At 37.6% G+C, this 7,792-nt stretch overlaps 1 pseudogene; it reads right to left on the bottom strand.

Moving 5' to 3' along the window:
- Positions 1-3,914: 3,914 nt before the first annotated feature.
- Positions 3,915-5,206, bottom strand: LOC139073458 (vomeronasal type-1 receptor 1-like; annotated as a pseudogene).
- Between the last annotated feature and the right edge of the window lie 2,586 nt (positions 5,207-7,792).

Genomic DNA, 7,792 nt, shown 5'->3' with positions numbered 1-7,792 from the left:
TAGACAATCTCATGAAGAACTTTCATAGGACATTTCTCACTTGCCTTTTTTTTTCACAGGAGGCTGCCATGAGGAAGGTTCTCCCCTCTCTCCCTGATTCTAGTGAGGCATGGGACTTTTGACCTTGCTCCCCCCACCCCCCGCATTTAGGGCACAGCTTCAGACTATTAAGACACTCAGCTGCAAACTGGAATTGGCTCTCACCACCACCCAACCCCATTACTGTAGCCTTCTAGTGTGCTTTACTATCTAGTAAAGAAGATGACCTCTTCTTGCACTTCTCTTTCTAAGTCTGTGAGTACAACTACTATAAAATGTAGCTGTGTGTAACACTGGAAAGATATCTTTTGTAAGACTAAATCTATCTATTAAATAAGATAAAATGATGATGTTCAAAGCGAGGTAGATATTAGTAATACAATACAAGAAAAAGAAGTATAAATGTAGAAATATTTGGACTAAGAGACAATCTTATAAAAATACAATGGATGGAATAATAAGGTTAATAGAGCTGAAATAAGAAATGGTAAGCTGAAATATCAGATAGAGGAACTCTAAATGCAGTTGGAAAGGGACAAAGCCATTGAAAATATTAAAGAAAAGCTAAAATGCCAATAAGTATCGATGATAGAAACAGACGTATCATATCCAGATAATAGAACTTAAAGAAGGTGAGGAAATATAGAAAGGAAAAGTTTAAAAAAGAGAAGCACACATCTAGATACATTGTGATAAAATAAAGAGCATGCAGAGCAAGGAGACTTCTACACAGATGCCCTGAGAGAAGCAGAGCGAGAATCGGTGGGAGCGGAGTTGCAGTCCACTCAATCATTGCAGTGGATGCAAGTCTAGAAAGAAGTAGAAAGTTTAAAGTATTGAAGGAAAAAATTTTTTACATGAAGAATATTGAAAGGAAGAGAGAAAAAGAAATATTTGTGATCACATTAGACCCTAGAATTTATTTTTTAAAACTGAGATCTACCATGATGGCCCTCTTATAGAAACTATTTAAATAATAAGAAAAATAAACCTGCAGGATGCTGAGAGGATAATCAATATTCTGATAAGTTTTATTATTGTCTAAAATAACAAAGATAAAATAAACTTACACACACACACACACACACACACACACACTATTCAACAGTAAATTCTGTTTGGGGATGGAAATATTTCCTGGATGATGTTTATGTGAACTTTCCTTCTACTTCACAGAGTGGGAAGAGGAGTTCCCTCAGCACTGCCTGCCTCCTCAGTGGCTTCCAGGCAATTAAGCTTCGCCCCAATTTCTCCAGGCGGGTGCAGCTCAGAATAAGGTCCCCAGAGTGCATTGGCTTCTGCCGTGTTGGTAGCACTGGGAGACTGTGACACATGGTGAGCATGTTAAAATGCTTGTTTTAAGTTTCCTAAAACTCATAAGGAAATTCACAGGACAAATAATCACAAAGACATCGTTAACAAGGACAAAAATGATTGGGTGGCTTTTTCTACCGGAAATTAGGAGATAATATAAAGCTGTAGAATTAAGGATCATTTGATCTTGGGTATTTGCAGTGTTAGACTAACAGATCAGTAGCAAGAATGTAGAGCTCAGAGGAGAACCACACACATTGGGACACCTATTTATGACAGTGAAGCAACTTCTGCTGTGAAGAAATATGTTCTTATGTGCATCAGAATACGTGACAAAAGCTTTCATAGCAGCATCGCTGTTGTAAATACGGGGAAGCTAATAGTCATTAGCATCACAATGGACAGATACAATGCACCATGGTGCACTCAGCAGCAACGAAAATGGATGGTACAAATCAACAAGAAACAACATGGGTGAATTTTATAAACATTTATATTCTGAAAGGAGTGTGGAAATTAAAGAAAGAAACCTCAGCTAAATTGGACTCAGGAAGGCCTGTAGGGGGAGCTCTCGTGCCCCATCACACATCATCAATTACACCAAACAGGAGTACGTGGATGCTTGCGACTTGATAGAAAGTATAACTACTTTACTACTGAAGGAAGATTTCTCTCCCCACCCGGCAACAGCCCAGCCAATGAGGCACACTGCAGCTCAGCCAATGAGAAGCCATTGCCACCCCCAACTGCTACCCTCCCCCCATGGATTTTCATTCAGAACAGCCCCTCTCTACTCCTCCTTTTTCTCCATAAAAGCAGCTCCCCTTCTTTGTTTGCTGAATTTGCCTATGGTTTGCCATAGCATGCACATCCCAAGTTGCAATTCTTTTGGCTATTCCCAAATAAACTCATTGCCAGGTAAAATAACAGGCACGTTTGCTTTTTAAGTTGACAGAAGTTAGAGCAATGTCTTACAAACAGAGCACATCACCAATAATAAAAGAACCAAAATATTTTTTAGATTTTTACACAGTAGGAGAATCTATCCAAAAAAACTAGGACATGCTGACTAAAAATTCGGATGTTGGGTTCGTCTTGGGAGGGACATACTGTGACAGGCACGGAGCATTCAGCACTCTGTGGACACTGCCAGACTTACTTGCATTGACCTCAATGTGGTAGTTACTACACAGGCATTGACTTTAGAAAGATTTGTTAACCTCTATCTAAAGGTAAAGCAATTTCCTATACTAATGATATAGTTCTCATCATCTTGTTGTGCAAATGAATCTGAAGGTGTACATTCTCAAGAAATGGAATCAATCTCAGGGACTATTGAGTTACAATACAAAGCAGTTGTATAAAATGCTTGGCTCTTTCATGGAAATTAAAAGATTAAATTTAAACCCTTGAAGACAATATGAGCAGCCTCAATTGAATAGCAAAAATAGATCGTTGGAAACAAATGAGTTAGAAATAATCTATGAGGGTATAAATGGAAAATTGAGTGAGAAATAGTTAAACTCTTTTGAAATTCTGCTTTTATTTAAAATTTAATGAAAGTGGATCATTGAAATTGAAAATATATTCTGTCTGAGCATCTTAAACTGAAATATTTTAACTGTAATTACATTTTAAATGGAAGAATATTAACATGAAATATTTAATTAACTACATATTAAATGCTTTGTAATTAGTAGAGCTGATGATTCACACATGTGACTGAACCCCTTCCTTGGCCTCCCTGCATGTTGGACAAAGTTTGAGTTACTGTCTAATGTATTGCATTATTCCAGAAACACTGGATTTGGGGGTGAGGGTCACTGAGGTTACATGTGCGTTCCTAAAACGGATCTTTCCATATGATTTTCCCATTGAATGATACAGTTTGACAAGTATGCACTTAGGTAATATATTAAACCTATTAATATGTATCCATGTGATGGCTAATTTTATGTGCCAACTTTGCTGGGCCATGGTTATTCAGTTGAATATTATTCTGGATGTTTCTGTGTTTCTGGATAAGCATGTGAGCTTGGTTTTTGGATGAGAATAACATTTAAATTGGTGAACTTTGAATAAAGCTGATTACCCTCCATACTGTGGGTGGGCCTCACCCAGTCAGTTGAAGACCTTAATAGAACAAGGACTGAGCTCCTCCAAACAAGAAGGAATTCAGCCAGCAGATGGCTTTCAAACTTGGACTGCAACATCAGCCCTTCTGAGGGTCTCCAGCCAGCCAGCCCACTCTGCAGATTTTGGATTTGTCAGTCTCCATAATCTCATGAGCCAATTCCTCAAAATAAATCTCTCTGGCTATATACACATATCCTATTGGTTCTGTTTCCCTGAAGAACCCTGATTACTCCACTCCATTTTAGTAAATATAGTGGGGTATAGTATAAATTATAGTATAATATATGGTGAGGTATAGGTGATACCACTTACATCCACAAATATGGAAGTTTCTCCACCTTATGCTCAAAAAGGACCTTGAACTTCTCCATTGAAGAATATAACATAATTTTATTAAGTAATATTTGTATAATTGCATAAATAATCTAATATTTTGGGTTCATTATTTGCTTTACGAGGGTAGAGATTTTCTCTTAGTCACTGGGCATCATAAATTCTGACAAGTATAAGTAGCATGTAATAAGCATCTACATATAAATAAGATAACATTAATAATAGATTTACCTGCACAGATCAGAGATCGATAGCTGTTATACCAGATTAAGAAATTTTGTTTTTTTGACCAAACAGGAAACACAGAATTTAGAGACACGCTTGTCGTTGCTGATGAGCACAAAGGGGCTGAATGTTGGGAAACATGAAACCATGAGCACAGAGCTGTCCACCAGCCACTGGTTTGGAATCATAATTGGTGAAACACAGAGAGCCAAAATGGAAGACAGTGAGTAAAAGAAGACATAGCTGCTGACCAGGATTAGGATGGTGTGCATGGCTCTGGCCTCATGGGAGGGTCTGTGGGAAAGTCCATTGCTGTGAATGTGCTGGACTCTCTGCTTGTGCCTGTGCAGGACAAAGGCCATGGAGCCACTAGCCCACACCATGAGACCTAAATATAAAGTCAATGAAAAAAGGATGTAATGAGGCTGTAGATTTCTCAACCATAATACCAGAACAATAGCCGTAATCTTTTATTTTTTTCAAACTGGTATTTTTGTTGTTCGATGGGCCAGTCACTCTCATGGGGATAAAGATATTTACCAAGAGATTTAGTTTCCAGGAAAGGAAACAGCAGAAGCCAATGCATTCTGAGGATCTAATTCTGAGCTCCATCCACCTGGAGAAATTGGGGTGAAGCTTAATTTCCTGGAAGCCACTCAGGAGGGCAGGTAGTGCTGAGGGAAACTCCTCTTCCAACTCTGTGTCCGTAGAAGACAAGTTTACATCCAACATCATCCAGGAAATACCTCCATCCCGACGCTGCCATTGTTTGAGGTATCCCTTTGGAGGAAAGCACCAAGGAGCTGACCAAGACCAGTTGGTTGAGAATCTGGTCAATGGGTCTGCAATTGTGTCCTGAGAGCAAACTGATGTTATAAAGAAAAAGGAGAATGGAGTTTCCCAGGATTCCAATTTACATCTGAGTGAGGAAGATTATCCCCATTTCCAAGTTGGGCAAACCCATCACATCAATATCCAGGGGTTTGGATTTTAATTGCATTCCCTGGAATCTGGAGGAACATAAAATTATACGTATTATCATCTTCATGCTTCGCTTAGTGCTTAACAGAGCCCACATTTACCATTTAAACTGGACATAAGAACATGTCATTAAGCATGCAAAATTTTGTATGTTACCTTTTTCTAAAGAAACATTGTCAGCATTTCTAAAGGTAAAAAATCTGGAAACCATACAAATGTTTATTAATAAGAAATTTGTTGAATAAACAAAGGCTCATCCACACAAGGTACTACCCACTAGTTATAAAAGGAGAAGAAGTAAATTGGTACATCCGTTATGGAAAACAACATGGAGGTTCCTCAAAAAACTGAAAATATGGGCCAACCCCATGGCACAGTGGTTAAGTTTGGTGTGTTCTGCTTGGGTGGCCTGGGTTCATGGGTTTGGATCCCAGGTGTGGACCTACACTACTCATCAGCCATGCTGTGGAGGCAACCCACATATAAAGTGGAGGAAGACTGGCATAGATATTAGCTCAGGACTAATCCTCCTCAGCAAAAAAAAAAAAAAAAAAAAGAAAAAAAGTGAAAATGGAACTACCATATGAACCAGCAACCCCTATTCTGGGTATATATCCAAAGGAAATGATATCAATATCTCAAAGAGATATCTGCACTCTCATGTTCATTACAACATTGTTCACAATAGCCAAGATATGGAAGCAACCTAAGTGTCCACTGACAGATAGATGGATAAAGAAAATTCAGGATATAGATACAGATATAGATATAGATATAGATATAGATATAGATATAGATATATACACAATGGAGTATTATTCAGCCTTAAAGAATGAGGAGATTCTGCTATTTGCAACAACATGGATGACTCTTCAAGACATTATACTAAGTGAAATAAACTGACACAGAAAGAAAACAACTGCATGATCTCACCTATATGTGGAACATAAAAAGTCAAATACACAGAAGTAGATAGTAGAATGGTGGCTATAGCAGGGGCAGGGAGGTGGGAAGTGAGGGGATGTTGGTTAAAGGGTACAAAGTTGCAGTTATGTAGGGTGACAAGGTCTAGAGATCTAATGTACAGTATGGTGACTATAGTTAGTAATACTGTATTGAATCCTGGAAATTTGCTAAGGGAATAGATTTTCAGTGCTCTCATCACACACACAAAAATAATGCTAATTATGTCAGGAGCAGATATGTTAATTAGCTTGACTGTAGTAATCATTTCACTGTGTATGTATATCAAATCATGTTGTACACCTTAAATATGTACAATTAAAAAATAAATGATGATTATCAAATCTTAAAACATAACAAAGGAAAAGAAGAAGGTATTTACACACTCCAGCATAATCTCTATATTTTGTGCTTTCTTTTCTAAGGGGGGGGAACCTATGTGTTTGTGTGCATGTATATGTGTATTTGTATGTGCTTACATAAAAAGAAAACAGTAAAAAGATAAATAAAAATAAATTAAGATATTACTTATATGGAAGAGCGAGTATAGAAATGCTTCAGATGGAGGAGGAGAAAGAACTAAGACTAAAAAGAAATGAAGAAACTCTCTGAGAAATATCCAACTCAATTAGGAAATGCAACATAAGGATTATAGGTACCGCAGCAGGAGAAGAGGAGGAGAAAAGAGCAGAAAGTTTGTTCAAAGAAATAATAGCTGACAACTTTGCAAACCTGGGGAGCTGGAAATCCATGTGACAGAAGCCAAAAGATCTCCAAACTTTATCAACGTAAAAAGACCAACCCCAAGGCATATAGTAGTAAATCTAGCAAAAGAAAATGACAAAGAAAAAATATTAAGGGCAGCAAGGCAGAAAAAATAACCTACAAAGGAACCCTTATCAGGCTGTCAGCAGAAACCTTACAGGCTAGGAGAGAGTGGAATGATATATTCAAAAGTCTGAAAGACAAAAACTGTCAGCCAAGAATATTCTATCCAACAAAATATCTTCAAATATGATGGAGAAATAAAAACTTTTCCAGATAAACAAAAGTTAAGGGAGTTCATCACCACAAGACTCCCCCCACAAGCAATCCTCAGGAAGGCCCTCATACCTAAAAAAAAAAAGGAAAGGAGTTACAAAACCCTGAGCAAGGAGATAAGTAGAAAGACAAAAATCAGAAAATTGCAGCCCTCCCTCAGAACAGGTTAGTAAATGCTTAACTATAACATTAAAGATAAAGGGAAGGAAAACACCAAGAACAAATATAATCTTGTCCTTTTAACCACAGACTCAGACTACAAGAGGAAAAAGATATGACAATAACAACTTAGAAAGGGAAGAAGGAAGGGATGGAATAAGATTAGTCTAAGGAAATAAGAGGCTATAAGAAAATGGACTATCTCATCTACGAGATGTTTTATACAAACCACATGGTAACCACTAAATGAATAATTAGAACAGAGACACAAATAACAAATAAGGAGAAAACTAAGAAAACCATCATAGAAAACTACCTAACTGAATTGGTAGTCTGAAATACATGGGATGAGAAACAAAGGAAATGCAGGAGAACCGGAAAACAAGGGATAAAACCACAACATTAGGCCCCCACATTTCAATAATCACTCTAAATGCAAATGGATTGAATTCTCCAATCAAAAGACACAGAATGGCAGGATGGATTAAAAAACAAGACCCAACAATATGCTGCCTCCAGGAAACACATCTCAGCCCCAGAGACAAACACAGACTCAGAGTGAAGGGATGAAAGATGGTACTTCAAGCTAAAATAGCAAATA

This window comes from Equus przewalskii, chromosome 9 (genome assembly GCF_037783145.1).
Source record: "Equus przewalskii isolate Varuska chromosome 9, EquPr2, whole genome shotgun sequence".
Classification (NCBI taxonomy): Eukaryota; Metazoa; Chordata; class Mammalia; order Perissodactyla; family Equidae; genus Equus; species Equus przewalskii.
The sequence above is the reverse complement of the archived record's forward strand: the minus strand, read 5'-3'. Positions and strand labels throughout refer to the sequence as shown.